Source organism: Neodiprion lecontei, chromosome 4, assembly GCF_021901455.1.
Source record: "Neodiprion lecontei isolate iyNeoLeco1 chromosome 4, iyNeoLeco1.1, whole genome shotgun sequence".
NCBI classification, from domain to species: Eukaryota; Metazoa; Arthropoda; class Insecta; order Hymenoptera; family Diprionidae; genus Neodiprion; species Neodiprion lecontei.
Genome location: NC_060263.1, coordinates 35,618,363 through 35,645,271, shown reverse-complemented (window position 1 = coordinate 35,645,271; position 26,909 = coordinate 35,618,363). Strand labels below are relative to the sequence as shown.

The following is a 26,909-nucleotide window of genomic DNA, read 5'->3' as shown; positions in this document are numbered from 1 at the left end:
CGGTCTCGTCGGAGTCGTCCACAGCTAGTGCTGAAGCATCGACCACAGAGTCTTCCAACGCTACGACGGTCACATCCGAGACCTCCACAGCAAGTGCCGATGCATCGACCACAGAGTCTTCAAACGCTACGACGGTCACATCAGAGACCTCGACAGCAAGTGCAGAGGCGTCAACTACTGAATCATCCAATGCTACGACGGTCACATCAGTGACCTCCACAGCTAGTGCTGATGCATCGACCACAGATTCTTCCAACACGACGACGGTCACATCAGAGACCTCTACAGCAAGTGCCGATGCATCGACCACAGAATCTTCCAGCGCTACAACGGTCTCGTCGGAGTCGTCCACGACAAGTGCGGAGGCGTCGACTACTGAATCTTCAAACGCTACGACGGTCACATCAGAGACCTCTACAGCGAGTGCCGATGCTTCAACCACAGAATCATCCAATGCTACGACGGTCACATCAGTGACCTCCACAGCTAGTGCTGAAGCATCGACCACAGAGTCTTCCAACGCTACGACGGTCACATCCGAGACCTCCACAGCAAGTGCCGATGCATCGACCACAGAGTCTTCAAACGCTACAACGGTCTCGTCGGAGTCGTCTACGACAAGTGCAGAGGCGTCAACTACTGAATCATCCAATGCTACGACGGTCTCGTCGGAGTCGTCCACGACAAGTGCGGAGGCGTCGACTACTGAATCTTCGAACGCTACGACGGTCACATCAGAGACCTCTACAGCAAGTGCAGAGGCGTCAACTACTGAATCATCCAATGCTACGACGGTCACATCAGTGACCTCCACAGCTAGTGCTGATGCATCGACCACAGAGTCTTCCAACACGACGACGGTCACATCAGAGACCTCTACAGCAAGTGCCGAAGCATCGACCACAGAGTCTTCCAACGCTACAACGGTCTCGTCGTCGTCGTCTACGACAAGTGCAGAGGCGTCGACTACTGAATCATCCAATGCTACGACGGTCTCGTCGGAGTCGTCCACGACAAGTGCAGAGGCGTCGACTACTGAATCATCCAATGCTACGACGGCCACATCAGTGACCTCCACAGCAAGTGCCAATGCATCGACCACAGAGTCTTCCAACGCTACGACGGTCACATCAGAGACCTCCACAGCAAGTGCCGATGCATCGACCACAGAGTCTTCCAACGCTACGACGGTCACATCAGAGACCACCACAGCAAGTGCCGATGCATCGACCACAGAGTCTTCCAACGCTACGACGGTCACATCAGAGACCTCTACAGCGAGTGCGGTGGCGTCAACTACTGAATCATCCAACGCTACAACGGTGTCGTCGGAGTCGTCTACGACAAGTGCAGAGGCGTCGACTACTGAATCATCCAATGCTACGACGGTCACATCAGTGACCTCCACAGCAAGTGCCGATGCATCGACCACAGAGTCTTCCAACGCTACGACGGTCACATCAGAGACCTCCACAGCAAGTGCCGATGCATCGACCACAGAGTCTTCCAACGCTACGACGGTCACATCGGAGACCTCTACAGCAAGTGCAGAGGCGTCAACTACTGAATCATCCAACGCTACAACGGTATCGTCGGAGTCGTCCACGACAAGTGCAGAGGCGTCGACTACTGAATCTTCAAACGCTACGACGGTCACATCAGAGACCTCCACAGCAAGTGTCGAGGCATCGACCACAGAGTCTTCCAACGCTACAACGGTCTCGTCGGAGTCGTCCACGACAAGTGCAGAGGCGTCGACTACTGAATCATTCAATGCTACGACGGCCACATCAGTGACCTCCACAGCAAGTGCCGATGCATCGACCACAGAGTCTTCCAACGCTACGACGGTCACATCCGAGACCTCCACAGCAAGTGCCGATGCATCGACCACAGAGTCTTCCAACGCTACGACGGTCACATCTGAGACCTCCACAGCAAGTGCCGATGCATCGACCACAGAGTCTTCCAGCGCTACAACGGTCTCGTCGGAGTTGTCCACGACAAGTGCTGAAGCATCGACCACAGAGTCTTCCAACGCTACGACGGTCACATCCGAGACCTCCACAGCAAGTGCCGATGCATCGACCACAGAGTCTTCAAACGCTACGACGGTCACATCAGAGACCTCTACAGCAAGTGCAGAGGCGTCAACTACTGAATCATCCAATGCTACGACGGTCACATCAGTGACCTCCACAGCTAGTGCTGATGCATCGACCACAGAGTCTTCCAACACGACGACGGTCACATCAGAGACCTCTACAGCAAGTGCCGAAGCATCGACCACAGAGTCTTCCAACGCTACAACGGTCTCGTCGGAGTCGTCTACGACAAGTGCAGAGGCGTCGACTACTGAATCATCCAATGCTGCGACGGTCTCGTCGGAGTCGTCCACGACAAGTGCGGAGGCGTCGACTACTGAATCTTCGAACGCTACGACAGTCACATCAGAGACCTCCACAGCAAGTGCCGATGCATCGACCACAGAGTCCTCCAACGCTACAACGGTCTCGTCGGAGTCGTCCTCGACAAGTGCAGAGGCGTCGACTACTGAATCTTCAAACGCTACGACGGTCACATCAGAGACCTCCACAGCAAGTGCCGATGCATCGACCACAGAGTCTTCGAACGCTACGACGGTCACATCCGAGACCTCCACAGCAAGTGCCGATGCATCGACCACAGAGTCTTCAAACGCTACGACGGTCACATCAGAGACCTCTACAGCAAGTGCCGATGCATCGACCACAGAGTCTTCCAACGCTACAACGGTCTCGTCGGAGTCGTCCACGACAAGTGCAGAGGCGTCGACTACTGAATCTTCAAACGCTACGACGGTCACATCAGAGACCTCCACAGCAAGTGCCGATGCATCGACCACAGAGTCTTCCAACGCTACGACGGTCACATCCGAGACCTCTACAGCAAGTGCAGAGGCGTCGACTACCGAATCTTCAAACGCTACGACGGTCACATCAGAGACCTCCACAGCAAGTGCCGATGCATCGACCACAGAGTCTTCCAACGCTACAACGGTCTCGTCGGAGTCGTCCACAGCTAGTGCTGAAGCATCGACCACAGAGTCTTCCAACGCTACGACGGTCACATCCGAGACCTCCACAGCAAGTGCCGATGCATCGACCACAGAGTCTTCAAACGCTACGACGGTCACATCAGAGACCTCGACAGCAAGTGCAGAGGCGTCGACTACTGAATCATCCAATGCTACGACGGTCACATCAGTGACCTCCACAGCTAGTGCTGACGCATCGACCACAGAGTTTTCCAACGCTACAACGGTCTCGTCGGAGTCGTCCACAGCTAGTGCTGAAGCATCGACCACAGAGTTTTCCAACGCTACGACGGTCACATCCGAGACCTCCACAGCAAGTGCCGATGCATCGACCACAGAGTCTTCAAACGCTACGACGGTCACATCAGAGACCTCGACAGCAAGTGCAGAGGCGTCAACTACTGAATCATCCAATGCTACGACGGTCACATCAGTGACCTCCACAGCTAGTGCTGATGCATCGACCACAGATTCTTCCAACACGACGACGGTCACATCAGAGACCTCTACAGCAAGTGCCGATGCATCGACCACAGAATCTTCCAGCGCTACAACGGTCTCGTCGGAGTCGTCCACGACAAGTGCGGAGGCGTCGACTACTGAATCTTCAAACGCTACGACGGTCACATCAGAGACCTCTACAGCGAGTGCCGATGCTTCAACCACAGAATCATCCAATGCTACGACGGTCACATCAGTGACCTCCACAGCTAGTGCTGAAGCATCGACCACAGAGTCTTCCAACGCTACGACGGTCACATCCGAGACCTCCACAGCAAGTGCCGATGCATCGACCACAGAGTCTTCAAACGCTACAACGGTCTCGTCGGAGTCGTCTACGACAAGTGCAGAGGCGTCGACTACTGAATCATCCAATGCTACGACGGTCTCGTCGGAGTCGTCCACGACAAGTGCAGAGGCGTCGACTACTGAATCATCCAATGCTACGACGGCCACATCAGTGACCTCCACAGCAAGTGCCGATGCATCGACCACAGAGTCTTCCAACGCTACGACGGTCACATCAGAGACCTCCACAGCAAGTGCCGATGCATCGACCACAGAGTCTTCCAACGCTACGACGGTCACATCAGAGACCTCTACAGCAAGTGCAGAGGCGTCAACTACTGAATCATCCAACGCTACAACGGTATCGTCGGAGTCGTCCACGACAAGTGCAGAGGCGTCGACTACTGAATCTTCAAACGCTACGACGGTCACATCAGAGACCTCCACAGCAAGTGTCGATGCATCGACCACAGAGTCTTCCAACGCTACAACGGTCTCGTCGGAGTCGTCCACGACAAGTGCAGAGGCGTCGACTACTGAATCATCCAATGCTACGACGGCCACATCAGTGACCTCCACAGCAAGTGCCGATGCATCGACCACAGAGTCTTCCAACGCTACGACGGTCACATCAGTGACCTCCACAGCTAGTGCTGACGCATCGACCACAGAGTTTTCCAACGCTACAACGGTCTCGTCGGAGTCGTCCACAGCTAGTGCTGAAGCATCGACCACAGAGTCTTCCAACGCTACGACGGTCACATCAGAGACCTCGACAGCAAGTGCAGAGGCGTCAACTACTGAATCATCCAATGCTACGACGGTCACATCAGTGACCTCCACAGCTAGTGCTGATGCATCGACCACAGATTCCTCCAACACGACGACGGTCACATCAGAGACCTCTACAGCAAGTGCCGATGCATCGACCACAGAATCCTCCAGCGCTACAACGGTCTCGTCGGAGTCGTCCACGACAAGTGCGGAGGCGTCGACTACTGAATCTTCAAACGCTACGACGGTCACATCAGAGACCTCTACAGCGAGTGCCGATGCTTCAACCACAGAATCATCCAATGCTACGACGGTCACATCAGTGACCTCCACAGCTAGTGCTGAAGCATCGACCACAGAGTCTTCCAACGCTACGACGGTCACATCCGAGACCTCCACAGCAAGTGCCGATGCATCGACCACAGAGTCTTCAAACGCTACAACGGTCTCGTCGGAGTCGTCTACGACAAGTGCAGAGGCGTCGACTACTGAATCATCCAATGCTACGACGGTCTCGTCGGAGTCGTCCACGACAAGTGCGGAGGCGTCGACTACTGAATCTTCGAACGCTCTGACGGTCACATCAGAGACCTCTACAGCATGTGCAGAGGCGTCAACTACTGAATCATCCAATGCTACGACGGTCACATCAGTGACCTCCACAGCTAGTGCTGATGCATCGACCACAGAGTCTTCCAACACGACGACGGTCACATCAGAGACCTCTACAGCAAGTGCCGAAGCATCGACCACAGAGTCTTCCAACGCTACAACGGTCTCGTCGGAGTCGTCTACGACAAGTGCAGAGGCGTCGACTACTGAATCATCCAATGCTACGACGGTCTCGTCGGAGTCGTCCACGACAAGTGCAGAGGCGTCGACTACTGAATCATCCAATGCTACGACGGCCACATCAGTGACCTCCACAGCAAGTGCCTATGCATCGACCACAGAGTCTTCCAACGCTACGACGGTCACATCAGAGACCTCCACAGCAAGTGCCGATGCATCGACCACAGAGTCTTCCAACGCTACGACGGTCACATCAGAGACCACCACAGCAAGTGCCGATGCATCGACCACAGAGTCTTCCAACGCTACGACGGTCACATCAGAGACCTCTACAGCGAGTGCGGAGGCGTCAACTACTGAATCATCCAACGCTACAACGGTGTCGTCGGAGTCGTCCACGACAAGTGCAGAGGCGTCGACTACTGAATCTTCAAACGCTACGACGGTCACATCAGAGACCTCCACAGCAAGTGCCGATGCATCGACCACAGAGTCTTCCAACGCTACAACGGTCTCGTCGGAGTCGTCCACGACAAGTGCAGAGGCGTCGACTACTGAATCATCCAACGCTACAACGGTGTCGTCGGAGTCGTCCACGACAAGTGCAGAGGCGTCGACTACTGAATCTTCAAACGCTACGACGGTCACATCAGAGACCTCCACAGCAAGTGCCGATGCATCGACCACAGAGTCTTCCAACGCTACGACGGTCACATCAGAGACCTCTACAGCGAGTGCGGAGGCGTCAACTACTGAATCATCCAACGCTACAACGGTGTCGTCGGAGTCGTCCACGACAAGTGCAGAGGCGTCGACTACTGAATCTTCAAACGCTACGACGGTCACATCAGAGACCTCCACAGCAAGTGCCGATGCATCGACCACAGAGTCTTCCAACGCTACGACGGTCACATCAGAGACCTCCACAGCAAGTGCCGATGCATCGACCACAGAGTCTTCCAACGCTACGACGGTCACATTAGAGACCTCTACAGCAAGTGCAGAGGCGTCAACTACTGAATCATCCAACGCTACAACGGTATCGTCGGAGTCGTCCACGACAAGTGCAGAGGCGTCGACTACTGAATCTTCAAACGCTACGACGGTCACATCAGAGACCTTCACAGCAAGTGCCGATGCATCGACCACAGAGTCTTCCAACGCTACAACGGTCTCGTCGGAGTCGTCCACGACAAGTGCAGAGGCGTCGACTACTGAATCATCCAATGCTACGACGGCTACATCAGTGACCTCCGCAGCAAGTGCCGATGCATCGACCACAGAGTCTTCCAACGCTACGACGGTCACTTCCGAGACCTCCACAGCAAGTGCCGATGCATCGACCACAGAGTCTTCCAACGCTACGACGGTCACATCTGAGACCTCCACAGCAAGTGCCGATGCATCGACCACAGAGTCTTCCAACGCTACGACGGTCACATCAGAGACCTCTGCAGCAAGTGCAGAGGCGTCAACTACTGAATCATCCAATGCTACGACGGTCACATCAGTGACCTCCACAGCTGGTGCTGATGCATCGACCACAGAGTCATCCAACGCTACGACGGTCACATCAGGGACCTCCACAACAAGTGCCGATGCATCGACCACAGAGTCTTCCAACGCTACAACGGTCTCGTCGGAGTCGTCCACGACAAGTGTAGAGGCGTCGACTACTGAATCTTCAAACGCTACGACGGTCACATCAGAGACCTCCACAGCAAGTGCCGATGCATCGACCACAGAGTCTTCAAACGCTACGACGGTCACATCCGAGACCTCCACAGCAAGTGCCGATGCATCGACCACAGAGTCTTCAAACGGTACGACGGTCACATCAGAGACCTCTACAGCAAGTGCCGATGCATCGACCACAGAGTCTTCCAACGCTACAACGGTCTCGTCGGAGTCGTCCACGACAAGTGCAGAGGCGTCGACTACTGAATCTTCAAACGCTACGACGGTCACATCAGAGACCTCCACAGCAAGTGCCGATGCATCGACCACAGAGTCTTCCAACGCTACGACGGTCACATCCGAGACCTCTACAGCAAGTGCAGAGGCGTCAACTACTGAATCATCTAATGCTACGACGGTCACATCAGTGACCTCCACAGCTAGTGCTGATGCATCGACCACAGATTCTTCCAACACGACGACGGTCCCATCAGAGACCTCTACAGCAAGTGCCGATGCATCGACCACAGAGTCTTCCAGCGCTACAACGGTCTCGTCGGAGTCGTCCACGACAAGTGCTGAAGCATCGACCACAGAGTCTTCCAACGCTACGACGGTCACATCCGAGACCTCCACAGCAAGTGCCGATGCATCGACCACAGAGTCTTCAAACGCTACGACGGTCACATCAGAGACCTCTACAGCAAGTGCAGAGGCGTCAACTACTGAATCATCCAATGCTACGACGGTCACATCAGTGACCTCCACAGCTAGTGCTGATGCATCGACCACAGAGTCTTCCAACACGACGACGGTCACATCAGAGACCTCTACAGCAAGTGCCGAAGCATCGACCACAGAGTCTTCCAACGCTACAACGGTCTCGTCGGAGTCGTCTACGACAAGTGCAGAGGCGTCGACTACTGAATCATCCAATGCTACGACGGTCTCGTCGGAGTCGTCCACGACAAGTGCAGAGGCGTCGACTGCTGAATCTTCAAACGCTACGACAGTCACATCAGAGACCTCCACAGCAAGTGCCGATGCATCGACCACAGAGTCTTCCAACGCTACGACGGTCACATCCGAGACCTCTACAGCAAGTGCAGAGGCGTCAACTACTGAATCATCCAATGCTACGACGGTCACATCAGTGACCTCTACAGCTAGTGCTGATGCATCGACCACAGAGTCTTCCAACGCTACGACGGTCACATCAGAGACCTCTACAGCGAGTGCGGAGGCGTCAACTACCGAATCATCCAACGCTACAACGGTGTCGTCGGAGTCGTCCACGACAAGTGCAGAGGCGTCGACTACTGAATCTTTAAACGCTACGACGGTCACATCAGAGACCTCCACAGCAAGTGCCGATGCATCGACCGCAGAGTCTTCAAACGCTACGACGGTCACATCCGAGACCTCCACAGCAAGTGCCGATGCATCTACCACAGAGTCTTCAAACGGTACGACGGTCACATCAGAGACCTCCACAGCAAGTGCCGATGCATCGACCACAGAGTCTTCCAACGCTACGACGGTCACATCCGAGACCTCTACAGCAAGTGCAGAGGCATCGACTACTGAATCTTCAAACGCTACGACGGTCACATCAGAGACCTCCACAGCAAGTGCCGATGCATCGACCACAGAGTCTTCCAACGCTACAACGGTCTCGTCGGAGTCGTCCACAGCTAGTGCTGAAGCATCGACCACAGAGTCTTCCAACGCTACGACGGTCACATCAGAGACCTCTACAGCGAGTGCGGAGGCGTCAACTACTGAATCATCCAACGCCACAACGGTGTCGTCGGAGTCGTCCACGACAAGTGCAGAGGCGTCGACTACTGAATCATCCAATGCTACGACGGTCACATCAGTGACCTCCACAGCTAGTGCTGATGCATCGACCACAGAGTCTTCCAACACGACGACGGTCACATCAGAGACCTCTACAGCAAGTGCCGAAGCATCGACCACAGAGTCTTCCAACGCTACAACGGTCTCGTCGGAGTCGTCTACGACAAGTGCAGAGGCGTCGACTACTGAATCATCCAATGCTACGACGGTCTCGTCGGAGTCGTCCACGACAAGTGCAGAGGCGTCGACTACTGAATCATCCAATGCTACGACGGCCACATCAGTGACCTCCACAGCAAGTGCCTATGCATCGACCACAGAGTCTTCCAACGCTACGACGGTCACATCAGAGACCTCCACAGCAAGTGCCGATGCATCGACCACAGAGTCTTCCAACGCTACGACGGTCACATCAGAGACCACCACAGCAAGTGCCGATGCATCGACCACAGAGTCTTCCAACGCTACGACGGTCACATCGGAGACCTCTACAGCGAGTGCGGAGGCGTCAACTACTGAATCATCCAACGCTACAACGGTGTCGTCGGAGTCGACCACGACAAGTGCAGAGGCGTCGACTACTGAATCTTCAAACGCTACGACGGTCACATCCGAGACCTCCACAGCAAGTGCCGATGCATCTACCACCGAGTCTTCAAACGGTACGACGGTCACATCAGAGACCTCTACAGCAAGTGCCGATGCATCGACCACAGAGTCTTCCAACGCTACAACGGTCTCGTCGGAGTCGTCCACGACAAGTGCAGAGGCGTCGACTACTGAATCTTCAAACGCTACGACGGTCACATCAGAGACCTCCACAGCAAGTGCCGATGCATCGACCACAGAGTCTTCCAACGCTACGACGGTCACATCCGAGACCTCTACAGCAAGTGCAGAGGCGTCGACTACTGAATCTTCAAACGCTACGACGGTCACATCAGAGACCTCCACAGCAAGTGCCGATGCATCGACCACAGAGTCTTCCAACGCTACAACGGTCTCGTCGGAGTCGTCCACAGCTAGTGCCGAAGCATCGACCACAGAGTCTTCCAACGCTACGACGGTCACATCTGAGACCTCCACAGCAAGTGCCGATGCATCGACCACAGAGTCTTCAAACGCTACGACGGTCACATCAGAGACCTCGACAGCAAGTGCAGAGGCGTCAACTACTGAATCATCCAATGCTACGACGGTCACATCAGTGACCTCCACAGCTAGTGCTGATGCATCGACCACAGAGTCTTCCAACGCTACAACGGTCTCGTCGGAGTCGTCCACAGCTAGTGCTGAAGCATCGACCACAGAGTCTTCCAACGCTACGACGGTCACATCCGAGACCTCCACAGCAAGTGCCGATGCATCGACCACAGAGTCTTCAAACGCTACGACGGTCACATCAGAGACCTCGACAGCAAGTGCAGAGGCGTCAACTACTGAATCATCCAATGCTACGACGGTCACATCAGTGACCTCCACAGCTAGTGCTGATGCATCGACCACAGATTCTTCCAACACGACGACGGTCACATCAGAGACCTCTACAGCAAGTGCCGATGCATCGACCACAGAATCTTCCAGCGCTACAACGGTCTCGTCGGAGTCGTCCACGACAAGTGCGGAGGCGTCGACTACTGAATCTTCAAACGCTACGACGGTCACATCAGAAACCTCTACAGCGAGTGCCGATGCTTCAACCACAGAATCATCCAATGCTACGACGGTCACATCAGTGACCTCCACAGCTAGTGCCGAAGCATCGACCACAGAGTCTTCCAACGCTACGACGGTCACATCCGAGACCTCCACAGCAAGTGCCGATGCATCGACCACAGAGTCTTCAAACGCTACAACGGTCTCGTCGGAGTCGTCTACGACAAGTGCAGAGGCGTCGACAACTGAATCATCCAATGCTACGACGGTCTCGTGGGAGTCGTCCACGACAAGTGCGGAGGCGTCGACTACTGAATCTTCAAACGCTACGACGGTCACATCAGAGACCTCTACAGCAAGTGCAGAGGCGTCAACTACTGAATCATCCAATGCTACGACGGTCACATCAGAGACCTCCACAGCAAGTGCAGAGGCGTCGACTACTGAATCTTCAAACGCTACGACGGTCACATCCGAGACCTCCACAGCAAGTGCCGATGCTTCAACCACAGAATCATCCAATGCTACGACGGTCACATCAGTGACCACCACAGCTAGTGCTGAAGCATCGACCACAGTGTCTTCCAACGCTACGACGGTCACATCAGTGACCTCCACAGCAAGTGCCGATGCATCGACCACAGAGTCTTCCAACGCTACGACGGTCACATCAGAGACCTCCACAGCAAGTGCCGATGCATCGACCACAGAGTCTTCCAACGCTACGACGGTCACATCAGAGACCTCTACAGCAAGTGCAGAGGCGTCAACTACTGAATCATCCAACGCTACAACGGTATCGTCGGAGTCGTCCACGACAAGTGCAGAGGCGTCGACTACTGAATCTTCAAACGCTACGACGGTCACATCAGAGACCTCCACAGCAAGTGCCGATGCATCGACCACAGAGTCTTCCAACGCTACGACGGTCACATCCGAGACCTCTACAGCAAGTGCAGAGGCGTCGACTACTGAATCTTCAAACGCTACGACGGTCACATCAGAGACCTCCACAGCAAGTGCCGATGCATCGACCACAGAGTCTTCCAACGCTACAACGGTCTCGTCGGAGTCGTCCACAGCTAGTGCTGAAGCATCGACCACAGAGTCTTCCAACGCTACGACGGTCACATCCGAGACCTCCACAGCAAGTGCCGATGCATCGACCACAGAGTCTTCAAACGCTACGACGGTCACATCAGAGACCTCGACAGCAAGTGCAGAGGCGACAACTACTGAATCATCCAATGCTACGACGGTCACATCAGAGACCTCCACAGCAAGTGCCGATGCATCGACCACAGAGTCTTCCAACGCTACAACGGTCTCGTCGGAGTCGTCTACGACAAGTGCAGAGGCGTCGACTACTGAATCATCCAATGCTACGACGGTCACATCAGTGACCTCCACAGCAAGTGCCGATGCATCGACCACAGAGTCTTCCAACGCTACGACGGTCATATCAGAGACCTCCACAGCAAGTGCCGATGCATCGACCACAGAGTCTTTCAACGCTACGACGGTCACATCAGAGACCACCACAGCAAGTGCCGATGCATCGACCACAGAGTCTTCCAACGCTACGACGGTCACATCAGGGACCTCTACAGCAAGTGCAGAGGTGTCAACTACTGAATCATCCAACGCTACAACGGTATCGTCGGAGTCGTCCACGACAAGTGCAGAGGCGTCGACTACTGAATCTTCAAACGCTACGACGGTCACATCAGAGACCTCCACAGCAAGTGCCGATGCATCGACCACAGAGTCTTCCAACGCTACAACGGTCTCGTCGGAGTCGTCCACGACAAGTGCAGAGGCGTCGACTACTGAATCATCCAATGCTACGACGGCCACATCAGTGACCTCCACAGCAAGTGCCGATGCATCGACCACAGAGTCTTCCAACGCTACGACGGTCACATCAGAGACCTCCACAGCAAGTGCCGATGCATCGACCACAGAGTCTTCCAACGCTACGACGGTCACATCTGAGACCTCCACAGCAAGACCCGATGCATCGACCACAGAGTCTTCCAACGCTACGACGGTCACATCAGAGACCTCTGCATCAAGTGCAGAGGCGTCAACTACTGAATCATCCAATGCTACGACGGTCACATCTGAGACCTCCACAGCAAGACCCGATGCATCGACCACAGAGTCTTCCAACGCTACGACGGTCACATCAGAGACCTCTGCATCAAGTGCAGAGGCGTCAACTACTGAATCCTCCAACGCAACGACAATCTCGTCGGAGTCGTCCACGACAAGTGCAGAGGCGTCGACTACTGAATCTTCAAACGCTACGACGGTCACATCAGAGACCTCCACAGCAAGTGCCGATGCATCGACCACAGAGTCTTCCAACGCTACAACGGTCTCGTCGGAGTCGTCCACGACAAGTGCAGAGGCGTCGACTACTGAATCTTTAAACGCTACGACGGTCACATCAGAGACCTCCACAGCAAGTGCCGATGCATCGACCACAGAGTCTTCAAACGGTACGACGGTCACATCAGAGACCTCCACAGCAAGTGCCGAAGCATCGACCACAGAGTCTTCCAACGCTACAACGGTCTCGTCGGAGTCGTCCACGACAAGTGCAGAGGCGTCGACTACTGAATCTTCAAACGCTACGACGGTCACATCAGAGACCTCCACAGCAAGTGCCGATGCATCGACCACAGAGTCTTCCAACGCTACGACGGTCACATCCGAGACCTCTACAGCAAGTGCAGAGGCGTCAACTACTGAATCATCCAATGCTACGACGGTCACATCAGTGACCTCTACAGCTAGTGCTGATGCATCGACCACAGATTCTTCCAACACGACGACGGACACATCAGAGACCTCTACAGCAAGTGCCGATGCATCGACCACAGAGTCTTTCAACGCTACGACGGTCACATCAGAGACCTCTACAGCGAGTGCGGAGTCGTCAACTACCGAATCATCCAACGCTACAACGGTGTCGTCGGAGTCGTCCACGACAAGTGCCGATGCATCGACCACAGAGTCTTCAAACGCTACGACGGTCACATCCGAGACCTCCACAGCAAGTGCCGATGCATCTACCACAGAGTCTTCAAACGGTACGACGGTCACATCAGAGACCTCTACAGCAAGTGCCGATGCATCGACCACAGAGTCTTCCAACGCTACAACGGTCTCGTCGGAGTCGTCCACGACAAGTGCAGAGGCGTCGACTACTGAATCTTCAAACGCTACGACGGTCACATCAGAGACCTCCACAGCTAGTGCTGATGCATCGACCACAGAGTCTTCCAACGCTACAACGGTCTCGTCGGAGTCGTCCACAGCTAGTGCTGAAGCATCGACCACAGAGTCTTCCAACGCTACGACGGTCACATCCGAGACCTCCACAGCAAGTGCCGATGCATCGACCACAGAGTCTTCAAACGCTACGACGGTCACATCAGAGACCTCGACAGCAAGTGCAGAGGCGTCAACTACTGAATCATTCAATGCTACGACGGTCACATCAGTGACCTCCACAGCTAGTGCTGATGCATCGACCACAGATTCTTCCAACACGACGACGGTCACATCAGAGACCTCTACAGCAAGTGCCGATGCATCGACCACAGAATCTTCCAGCGCTACAACGGTCTCGTCGGAGTCGTCCACGACAAGTGCGGAGGCGTCGACTACTGAATCTTCAAACGCTACGACGGTCACATCAGAGACCTCTACAGCGAGTGCCGATGCTTCAACCACAGAATCATCCAATGCTACGACGGTCACATCAGTGACCTCCACAGCTAGTGCTGAAGCATCGACCACAGAGTCTTCCAACGCTACGACGGTCACATCCGAGACCTCCACAGCAAGTGCCAATGCATCGACCACAGAGTCTTCAAACGCTACGACGGTCACATCAGAGACCTCTACAGCAAGTGCAGAGGCGTCAACTACTGAATCATCCAATGCTACGACGGTCACATCAGTGACCTCCACAGCTAGTGCTGATGCATCGACCACAGAGTCTTCCAACACGACGACGGTCACATCAGAGACCTCTACAGCAAGTGCCGAAGCATCGACCACAGAGTCTTCCAACGCTACAACGGTCTCGTCGGAGTCGTCTACGACAAGTGCAGAGGCGTCGACTACTGAATCATCCAATGCTACGACGGTCTCGTCGGAGTCGTCCACGACAAGTGCAGAGGCGTCGACTACTGAATCTTCAAACGCTACGACGGTCACATCAGAGACCTCCACAGCAAGTGCCGATGCATCGACCACAGAGTCTTCCAACGCTACAACGGTCTCGTCGGAGTCGTCCACGACAAGTGCAGAGGCGTCGACTACTGAATCTTCAAACGCTACGACGGTCACATCAGAGACCTCCACAGCAGGTGCCGATGCATCGACCACAGAGTCTTCGAACGCTACGACGGTCACATCCGAGACCTCCACAGCAAGTGCCGATGCATCGACCACAGAGTCTTCAAACGCTACGACGGTCACATCAGAGACCTCTACAGCAAGTGCCGATGCATCGACCACAGAGTCTTCCAACGCTACAACGGTCTCGTCGGAGTCGTCCACGACAAGTGCAGAGGCGTCGACTACTGAATCTTCAAACGCTACGACGGTCACATCAGAGACCTCCACAGCAAGTGCCGATGCATCGACCACAGAGTCTTCGAACGCTACGACGGTCACATCCGAGACCTCCACAGCAAGTGCCGATGCATCGACCACAGAGTCTTCAAACGCTACGACGGTCACATCAGAGACCTCTACAGCAAGTGCCGATGCATCGACCACAGAGTCTTCCAACGCTACAACGGTCTCGTCGGAGTCGTCCACGACAAGTGCAGAGGCGTCGACTACTGAATCTTCAAACGCTACGACGGTCACATCAGAGACCTCCACAGCAAGTGCCGATGCATCGACCACAGAGTCTTCCAACGCTACGACGGTCACATCCGAGACCTCTACAGCAAGTGCAGAGGCGTCGACTACTGAATCTTCAAACGCTACGGCGGTCACATCAGAGACCTCCACAGCAAGTGCCGATGCATCGACCACAGAGTCTTCCAACGCTACAACGGTCTCGTCGGAGTCGTCCACAGCTAGTGCTGTAGCATCGACCACAGAGTCTTTTAACGCTACGACGGTCACATCCGAGATCTCCACAGCAAGTGCCCATGCATCGACCACAGAGTCTTCAAACGCTACGACGGTCACATCGGAGACCTCGACAGCAAGTGCAGAGGCGTCAACTACTGAATCATCCAATGCTACGACGGTCACATCAGTGACCTCCACAGCTAGTGCTGATGCATCGACCACAGAGTCTTCCAACGCTACAACGGTCTCGTCGGAGTCGTCTACGACAAGTGCAGAGGCGTCGACTACTGAATCATCCAATGCTACGACGGTCACATCAGTGACCTCCACAGCAAGTGCCGATGCATCGACCACAGAGTCCTCCAACGCTACGACGGTCACATCAGAGACCTCCACAGCAAGTGCCGATGCATCGACCACAGAGTCTTCCAACGCTACGACGGTCACATCAGAGACCACCACAGCAAGTGCCGAAGCATCGACCACCGAGTCTTCCAACGCTACGACGGTCACATCGGAGACCTCTACAGCGAGTGCGGAGGCGTCAACTACTGAATCATCCAACGCTACAACGGTGTCGTCGGAGTCGTCCACGACAAGTGCAGAGGCGTCGACTACTGAATCTTCAAACGCTACGACGGTCACATCAGTGACCTCCACAGCAAGTGCCGATGCATCGACCACAGAGTCTTCCAACGCTACAACGGTCTCGTCGGAGTCGTCTACGACAAGTGCAGAGGCGTCGACTACTGAATCATCCAATGCTACGACGGTCACATCAGTGACCTCCACAGCAAGTGCCGATGCATCGACCACAGAGTCTTCCAACGCTACGACGGTCACATCAGAGACCTCCACAGCAAGTGCCGATGCATCGACCACAGAGTCTGCCAACGCTACGACGGTCACATCAGAGACCACCACAGCAAGTGCCGATGCATCGACCACAGAGTCTTCCAACGCTACGACGGTCACATCAGAGACCTCTACAGCAAGTGCAGAGGCGTCAACTACTGAATCATCCAACGCTACAACGGTATCGTCGGAGTCGTCCACGACAAGTGCAGAGGCGTCGACTACTGAATCTTCAAACGCTACGACGGTCACATCAGAGACCTCCACAGCAAGTGCCGATGCATCGACCACAGAGTCTTCCAACGCTACAACCGTCTCGTCGGAGTCGTCCACGACAAGTGCAGAGGCGTCGACTACTGAATCTTCAAACGCTACGACGGTCACATCAGAGACCTCCACAGCAAGTGCCGATGCGTCGACCACAGAGTCTTCCAACGCTACGACGGTCACATCCGAGACCTCTACAGCAAGTGCAGAGGCGTCAACTACTGAATCATCTAATGCTACGACGGTCACATCAGTGACCTCCACAGCTAGTGCTGAAGCATCGACCACAGAGTCTTCCAACGCTACGACGGTCACATCCGAGACCTCCACAGCAAGTGCCGATGCATCGACCACAGAGTCTTCAAACGCTACGACGGTCACATCAGAGACCTCTACAGCAAGTGCAGAGGCGTCAACTACTGAATCATCCAATGCTACGACGGTCACATCAGTGACCTCCACAGCTGGTGCTGATGCATCGACCGCAGAGTCTTCCAACACGACGACGGTCACATCAGAGACCTCTACAGCAAGTGCCGAAGCATCGACCACAGAGTCTTCCAACGCTACAACGGTCTTGTCGGAGTCGTCTACGACAAGTGCAGAGGCGTCGACTACTGAATCATCCAATGCTACGACGGTCTCGTCGGAGTCGTCCACGACAAGTGCAGAGGCGTCGACTACTGAATCTTCAAACGCTACGACGGTCACATCAGAGAACTCCACAGCAAGTGCCGATGCATCGACCACAGAGTCTTCCAACGCTACGACGGTCTCGTCGGAGTCGTCCACGACAAGTGCAGAGGCGTCGACCACTGAATCTTCAAACGCTACGACGGTCACATCAGAGACCTCCACAGCAAGTGCCAATGCATCGACCACAGAGTCCTCGAACGCTACGACGGTCACATCCGAGACCTCCACAGCAAGTGCCGATGCTTCGACCACAGAGTCTTCAAACGCTACGACGGTCACATCAGAGACCTCCACAGCAAGTGCCGATGCATCGACCACAGAGTGTTCCAACGCTACAACGGTCTCGTCGGAGTCGTCCACGACAAGTGCAGAGGCGTCGACTACTGAATATTCAAACGCTACGACGGTCACATCAGAGACCTCCACAGCAAGTGCCGATGCATCGACCACAGAGTCTTCCAACGCTACGACGGTCACATTCGAGACCTCTACAGCAAGCGCAGAGGCGTCGACTACCGAATCTTCAAACGCTACGACGGTCACATCAGAGACCTCCACAGCAAGTGCCGATGCATCGACCACAGAGTCTTCCAACGCTACAACGGTCTCGTCGGAGTCGTCCACGACAAGTGCAGAGGCGTCGACTACTGAATCATACAATGCCACGACGGCCACATCAGTGACCTCCACAGCAAGTGCCGATGCATCGACCACAGAGTCTTCAAACGCTACGACGGTCACATCCGAGACCTCCACAGCAAGTGCTGATGCATCGACCACAGAGTCTTCAAACGGTACGACGGTCACATCAGAGACCTCTACAGCAAGTGCCGATGCGTCGACCACAGAGTCTTCCAACGCTACAACGGTCTCGTCGGAGTCGTCCACGACAAGTGCAGAGGCGTCGACTACTGAATCTTCGAACGCTACGACGGTCACATCAGAGACCTCCACAGCAAGTGCCGATGCTCCAACCACAGAATCATCCAATGCTACGACGGTCACATCAGTGACCTCCACAGCTAGTGCTGAAGCATCGACCACAGAGTCTTTCAACGCTACGTCGGTCACATCCGAGACCTCCACAGCAAGTGCCGATGCTTCAACCACAGAATCATCCAATGCTACGACGGTCACATCAGTGACCTCCGCAGCTAGTGCTGATGCATCGACCACAGAGTCTTCCAACACGACGACGGTCACATCGGCGACCTCTACAGCAAGTGCCGAAGCATCGACCACAGAGTCTTCCAACGCTACAACGGTCTCGTTGGAGTCGTCTACGACAAGTGCAGAGGCGTCGACTACTGAATCATCCAATGCTACGACGGTCACATCAGAGACCTCCACAGCAAGTGCCGATGCTTCAACCACAGAATCATCCAATGCTACGACGGTCACATCAGTGACCTCCACAGCTAGTGCTGATGCATCGACCACAGAGTCTTCCAACACGACGACGGTCACATCAGAGACCTCCACAGCAAGTGCCGATGCATCGACCACAGAGTCTTCCAACGCTACGACGGTCACATTCGAGACCTCTACAGCAAGTGCAGAGGCGTCAACTACTGAATCATCCAATGCTACGACGGTCACATCAGTGACCTCCACAGCTAGTGCTGATGCATCGACCACAGATTCTTCCAACACGACGACGGTCGCATCAGAGACCTCTACAGCAAGTGCCGATGCATCGACCACAGAGTCTTCCAACGCTACGAAGGTCACATCAGAGACCACCACAGCAAGTGCCGATGCATCGACCACAGAGTCTTCCAACGCTACGACGGTCACATCAGAGACCTCTACAGCGAGTGCGGAGGCGTCAACTACTGAATCATCCAACGCTACAACGGTGTCGTCGGAGTCGTCCACGACAAGTGCAGAGGCGTCGACTACTGAATCTTCAAACGCTACGACGGTCACATCAGAGACCTCCACAGCAAGTGCCGATGCTTCAACCACAGAATCATCCAATGCTACGACGGTCACATCAGTGACCTCCACAGCTAGTGCTGAAGCATCGACCACAGAGTCTTTCAACGCTACGTCGGTCACATCCGAGACCTCCACAGCAAGTGCCGATGCATCGACCACAGAGTCTTCAAACGCTACGACGGTCACATCAGAGACCTCTACAGCAAGTGCAGAGGCGTCAACTACTGCATCATCCAATGCTACGACGGTCTCGTCGGAGTCGTCCACGACAAGTGCAGAGGCGTCGACTACTGAATCTTCAAACGCTACGACGGTCACATCAGAGACCTCCACAGCAAGTGCCGATGCATCGACCACAGAGTCTTCCAACGCTACAACGGTCTCGTCGGAGTCGTCCACGACAAGTGCAGAGGCGTCGACTACTGAATCTTCGAACGCTACGACGGTCACATCAGAGACCTCCACAGCAAGTGCCGATGCTTCAACCACAGAATCATCCAATGCTACGACGGTCACATCAGTGACCTCCACAGCTAGCGCTGATGCATCGACCACAGAGTCTTCCAACACGACGACGGTCACATCGGCGACCTCTACAGCAAGTGCCGAAGCATCGACCACAGAGTCTTCCAACGCTACAACGGTCTCGTCGGAGTCGTCTACGACAAGTGCAGAGGCGTCGACTACTGAATCATCCAATGCTACGACGGTCACATCAGAGACCTCCACAGCAAGTGCCGATGCTTCAACCACAGAATCATCCAATGCTACGACGGTCACATCAGTGACCTCCACAGCTAGTGCTGATGCATCGACCACAGAGTCTTCCAACACGACGACGGTCACATCAGAGACCTCCACAGCAAGTGCCGATGCATCGACCACAGAGTCTTCCAACGCCACGACGGTCACATCCGAGACCTCTACAGCAAGTACAGAGGCGTCAACTACTGAATCATCCAATGCTACGACGGTCACATCAGTGACCTCCACAGCTAGTGCTGATGCATCGACCACAGATTCTTCCAACACGACGACGGTCACATCAGAGACCTCTACAGCAAGTGCCGATGCATCGACCACAGAGTCTTCCAACGCTACGACGGTCACATCAGAGACCACCACAGCAAGTGCCGATGCATCGACCACAGAGTCTTCACACGCTACGACGGTCACATCCGAGACCTCTACAGCAAGTGCCGAAGCATCGACCACAGAGTCTTCCAACGCTACGACGGTCACATCAGAGACCACCACAGCAAGTGCCGATGCATCGACCACAGAGTCTTCCAACGCTACGACGGTCACATCCGAGACCTCTACAGCAAGTGCCGAAGCATCGACCACAGAGTCTTCCAACGCTACAACGGTCTCGTCGGAGTCGTCTACGACAAGTGCAGAGGCGTCGACTACTGAATCATCCAATGCTACGACGGTCTCGTCGGAGTCGTCCACGACAAGTGCAGAGGCGTCGACCACTGAATCTTCAAACGCTACGACGGCCACATCAGAGACCTCCACAGCAAGTGCCAATGCATCGACCACAGAGTCTTCGAACGCTACGACGGTCACATCCGAGACCTCCACAGCAAGTGCCGATGCTTCGACCACAGAGTCTTCAAACGCTACGACGGTCACATCAGAGACCTCCACAGCAAGTGCCGATGCATCGACCACAGAGTCTTCCAACGCTACAACGGTCTCGTCGGAGTCGTCCACGACAAGTGCAGAGGCGTCGACTACTGAATCATCCAATGCTACGACGGCCACATCAGTGACCTCCACAGCAAGTGCCGATGCATCGACCACAGAGTCTTCAAACGCTACGACGGTCACATCCGAGACCTCCACAGCAAGTGCTGATGCATCGACCACAGAGTCTTCAAACGGTACGACGGTCACATCAGAGACCTCTACAGCAAGTGCCGATGCGTCGACCACAGAGTCTTCCAACGCTACAACGGTCTCGTCGGAGTCGTCCACGACAAGTGCAGAGGCGTCGACTACTGAATCTTCGAACGCTACGACGGTCACATCAGAGACCTCCACAGCAAGTGCCGATGCTCCAACCACAGAATCATCCAATGCTACGACGGTCACATCAGTGACCTCCACAGCTAGTGCTGAAGCATCGACCACAGAGTCTTTCAACGCTACGTCGGTCACATCCGAGACCTCCACAGCAAGTGCCGATGCATCGACCACAGAGTCTTCAAACGCTACGACGGTCACATCAGAGACCTCTACAGCAAGTGCAGAGGCGTCAACTACTGCATCATCCAATGCTACGACGGTCTCGTCGGAGTCGTCCACGACAAGTGCAGAGGCGTCGACTACTGAATCCTCAAACGCTACGACGGTCACATCAGAGACCTCCACAGCAAGTGCCGATGCATCGACCACAGAGTCTTCCAACGCTACAACGGTCTCGTCGGAGTCGTCCACGACAAGTGCAGAGGCGTCGACTACTGAATCTTCGAACGCTACGACGGTCACATCAGAGACCTCCACAGCAAGTGCCGATGCTTCAACCACAGAATCATCCAATGCTACGACGGTCACATCAGTGACCTCCACAGCTAGTGCTGATGCATCGACCACAGAGTCTTCCAACACGACGACGGTCACATCGGCGACCTCTACAGCAAGTGCCGAAGCATCGACCACAGAGTCTTCCAACGCTACAACGGTCTCGTCGGAGTCGTCTACGACAAGTGCAGAGGCGTCGACTACTGAATCATCCAATGCTACGACGGTCACATCAGAGACCTCCACAGCAAGTGCCGATGCTTCAACCACAGAATCATCCAATGCTACGACGGTCACATCAGTGACCTCCACAGCTAGTGCTGATGCATCGACCACAGAGTCTTCCAACACGACGACGGTCACATCAGAGACCTCCACAGCAAGTGCCGATGCATCGACCACAGAGTCTTCCAACGCTACGACGGTCACATCCGAGACCTCTACAGCAAGTGCAGAGGCGTCAACTACTGAATCATCCAATGCTACGACGGTCACATCAGTGACCTCCACAGCTAGTGCTGATGCATCGACCACAGATTCTTCCAACACGACGACGGTCGCATCAGAGACCTCTACAGCAAGTGCCGATGCATCGACCACAGAGTCTTTCAACGCTACGACGGTCACATCAGAGACCACCACAGCAAGTGCCGATGCATCGACCACAGAGTCTTCCAACGCTACGACGGTCACATCAGAGACCTCCACAGCGAGTGCGGAGGCGTCAACTGCTGAATCATCCAACTCTACAACGGTGTCGTCGGAGTCGTCCACGACAAGTGCAGAGGCGTCGACTACTGAATCTTCAAACGCTACGACGGTCACATCAGAGACCTCCACAGCAAGTGCCGATGCTTCAACCACAGAATCATCCAATGCTACGACGGTCACATCAGTGACCTCCACAGCTAGTGCTGAAGCATCGACCACAGAGTCTTTCAACGCCACGTCGGTCACATCCGTGACCTCCACAGCAAGTGCCGATGCATCGACCACAGAGTCTTCAAACGCTACGACGGTCACATCAGAGACCTCTACAGCAAGTGCAGAGGCGTCAACTACTGCATCATCCAATGCTACGACGGTCTCGTCGGAGTCGTCCACGACAAGTGCAGAGGCGTCGACTACTGAATCTTCAAACGCTACGACGGTCACATCAGAGACCTCCACAGCAAGTGCCGATGCATCGACCACAGAGTCTTCCAACGCTACAACGGTCTCGTCGGAGTCGTCCACGACAAGTGCAGAGGCGTCGACTACTGAATCTTCGAACGCTACGACGGTCACATCAGAGACCTCCACAGCAAGTGCCGATGCTTCAACCACAGAATCATCCAATGCTACGACGGTCACATCAGTGACCTCCACAGCTAGTGCTGATGCATCGACCACAGAGTCTTCCAACACGACGACGGTCACATCGGCGACCTCTACAGCAAGTGCCGAAGCATCGACCACAGAGTCTTCCAACGCTACAACGGTCTCGTCGGAGTCGTCTACGACAAGTGCAGAGGCGTCGACTACTGAATCATCCAATGCTACGACGGTCACATCAGAGACCTCCACAGCAAGTGCCGATGCTTCAACCACAGAATCATCCAATGCTACGACGGTCACATCAGTGACCTCCACAGCTAGTGCTGATGCATCGACCACAGAGTCTTCCAACACGACGACGGTCACATCAGAGACCTCCACAGCAAGTGCCGATGCATCGACCACAGAGTCTTCCAACGCTACGACGGTCACATCCGAGACCTCTACAGCAAGTGCAGAGGCGTCAACTACTGAATCATCCAATGCTACGACGGTCACATCAGTGACCTCCACAGCTAGTGCTGATGCATCGACCACAGATTCTTCCAACACGACGACGGTCACATCAGAGACCTCTACAGCAAGTGCCGATGCATCGACCACAGAGTCTTCCAACGCTACGACGGTCACATCAGAGACCACCACAGCAAGTGCCGATGCATCGACCACAGAGTCTTCCAACGCTACGACGGTCACATCAGAGACCTCTACAGCGAGTGCGGAGGCGTCAACTACTGAATCATCCAACGCTACAACGGTGTCGTCGGAGTCGTCCACGACAAGTGCAGAGGCGTCGACTACTGAATCTTCAAACGCTACGACGGTCACATCAGAGACCTCCACAGCAAGTGCCGATGCTTCAACCACAGAATCATCCAATGCTACGACGGTCACATCAGTGACCTCCACAGCTAGTGCTGAAGCATCGACCACAGAGTCTTTCAACGCTACGACGGTCACATCCGAGACCTCCACAGCAAGTGCCGATGCATCGACCACAGAGACTTCAAACGCTACGACGGTCACATCAGAGACCTCTACAGCAAGTGCAGAGGCGTCAACTACTGAATCATCTAATGCTACGACGGTCGCATCAGTGACCTCCACAGCTAGTGCTGATGCATCGACCACAGAGTCTTCCAACACGACGACGGTCACATCAGAGACCTCTACAGCAAGTGCCGAAGCATCGACCACAGAGTCTTCCAACGCTACAACGGTCTCGTCGGAGTCGTCTACGACAAGTGCAGAGGCGTTGACTACTGAATCTTCAAACGCTACGACGGTCACATCAGAGACCTCCACAGCAAGTGCCGATGCATCGACCACAGAGTCTTCGAACGCTACGACGGTCACATCCGAGACCTCCACAGCAAGTGCCGATGCATCGACCACAGAGTCTTCAAACGCTACGACGGTCACATCAGAGACCTCTACAGCAAGTGCCGATGCATCGACCACAGAGTCTTCCAACGCTACAACGGTCTCGTCGGAGTCGTCCACGACAAGTGCAGAGGCGTCGACTACTGAATATTCAAACGCTACGACGGTCACATCAGAGACCTCCACAGCAAGTGCCGATGCATCGACCACAGAGTCTTCCAACGCTACGACGGTCACATCCGAGACCTCTACAGCAAGCGCAGAGGCGTCGACTACTGAATCTTCAAACGCCACGACGGTCACATCAGAGACCTCCACAGCAAGTGCCGATGCATCGACCACAGATTCTTCCAACGCTACAACGGTCTCGTCGGAGTCGTCCACGACAAGTGCAGAGGCGTCGACTACTGAATCATCCAACGCTACGACGGTCACATCCGAGACCTCCACAGCTAGTGCCGATGCATCGACCACAGAGTCTTCAAACGCTACGACGGTCACATCAGAGACCTCCACAGCTAGTGCTGATGCATCAACCACAGAGTCTTCCAACACGACGACGGTCACATCAGAGACCTCTACAGCAAGTGCCGATGCATCGACCACAGAGTCTTCCAACGCTACAACGGTCTCGTCGGAATCGTCCACGACAAGTGCAGAGGCGTCGACTGCTGAATCTTCAAACGCTACGACGGTCACATCAGAGACCTCTACAGCAAGTGCTGATGCATCGACGACAGAGACTTCAAACGCTACGACGGTCACATCAGAGACCTCTACAGCAAGTGCAGAGGCGTCAACTACTGAATCATCCAATGCTACGACGGTCACATCAGTGACCTCCACAGCTAGTGCTGATGCATCGACCACAGAGTCTTCCAACACAACGACGGTTACATCAGAGACCTCCACAGCAAGTGCCGATGCATCGACCACAGAGTCTTCCAACGCTACAACGGTCTCGTCGGAGTCGTCCACGACAAGTGCAGAGGCGTCAACTACTGAATCTTCAAACGCTACGACGGTCACATCAGAGACCTCTACAGCGAGTGCCGATGCTTCGACCACAGAATCATCCAATGCCACGACGGGCACATCAGAGACCTCCACAACAAGTGCCGATGCATCGACCACAGAGTCTTCCAACGCTACAACGGTCTCGTCGGAGTCGTCCACGACAAGTGCAGAGGCGTCAACTACTGAATCTTCAAACGCTACGACGGTCACATCAGAGACCTCTACAGCGAGTGCCGATGCTTCAACCACAGAATCATCCAATGCTACGACAGTCACATCAGTGACCTCCACGGCTAGTGCTGAAGCATCGACCACAGAGTCTTCCAACGCTACGACGCTCACATCCGAGACCTCCACAGCAAGTGCCGATGCATCGACCACAGAGTCTTCAAACGCTACGACGGTCACATCAGCGACCTCGACAGCAAGTGCAGAGGCGTCAACTACTGAATCTTCAAACGCTACGACGGTCACATCAGAGACCTCTACAGCGAGTGCCGATGCTTCAACCACAGAATCATCCAATGCTACGACGGTCACATCAGTGACCTCCACAGCTAGTGCTGAAGCATCGACCACAGAGTCTTCCAACGCTACGACGGTCACATCCGAGACCTCCACAGCAAGTGCCGATGCATCGACCACAGAGTCTTCAAACGCTACGACGGTCACATCAGAGACCTCTACAGCAAGTGCTGATGCATCGACCACAGAGTCTTCCAACGTTACAACGGTCTCGTCGGAGTCGTCCACGACAAGTGCGGAGGTGTCGACTACTGAATCTTTAAACGCTACGACGGTTACATCCGAGACCTCTACAGCAAGTGCAGAGGCGTCAACTACTGAATCACTCAATGCTACGACGGTCACATCAGTGACCTCCACAGCTAGTGCTGATGCATCGACCACAGAGTCTTCCAACACGACGACGGTCACATCAGTGACCTCCACAGCTAGTGCTGATGCATCGACCACAGAGTCTTCCAACACGACGACGGTTACATCAGAGACCTCCACAGCAAGTGCCGATGCATCGACCACAGAGTCCTCCAACGCTACAACGGTCTCGTCGGAGTCGTCCACGACAAGTGCGGAGGCGTCGACTACCGAATCTTCAAACGCTACGACGGTCACATCAGAGACCTCTACAGCGAGTGCCGAAGCTTCAACTACA

At 54.6% G+C, this 26,909-nt stretch overlaps 1 protein-coding gene and 1 long non-coding RNA gene across 3 annotated transcripts in view; one reads left to right on the top strand and one right to left on the bottom strand.

Annotated features, from left to right (window-relative positions):
• LOC107222781 (flocculation protein FLO11) overlaps window positions 1-26,909 on the top strand; it is a 100,715-nt gene that overhangs the window by 50,506 nt on the left and 23,300 nt on the right. The window lies entirely within an intron of this gene.
• LOC124293827 lies at window positions 7,897-13,528 on the bottom strand. Its single transcript, XR_006903682.1, has 3 exons — window positions 13,481-13,528; window positions 8,993-9,058; window positions 7,897-7,936 (listed from the first exon to the last, which is right to left on the bottom strand). It is a non-coding gene; the product is annotated as an uncharacterized LOC124293827 (long non-coding RNA).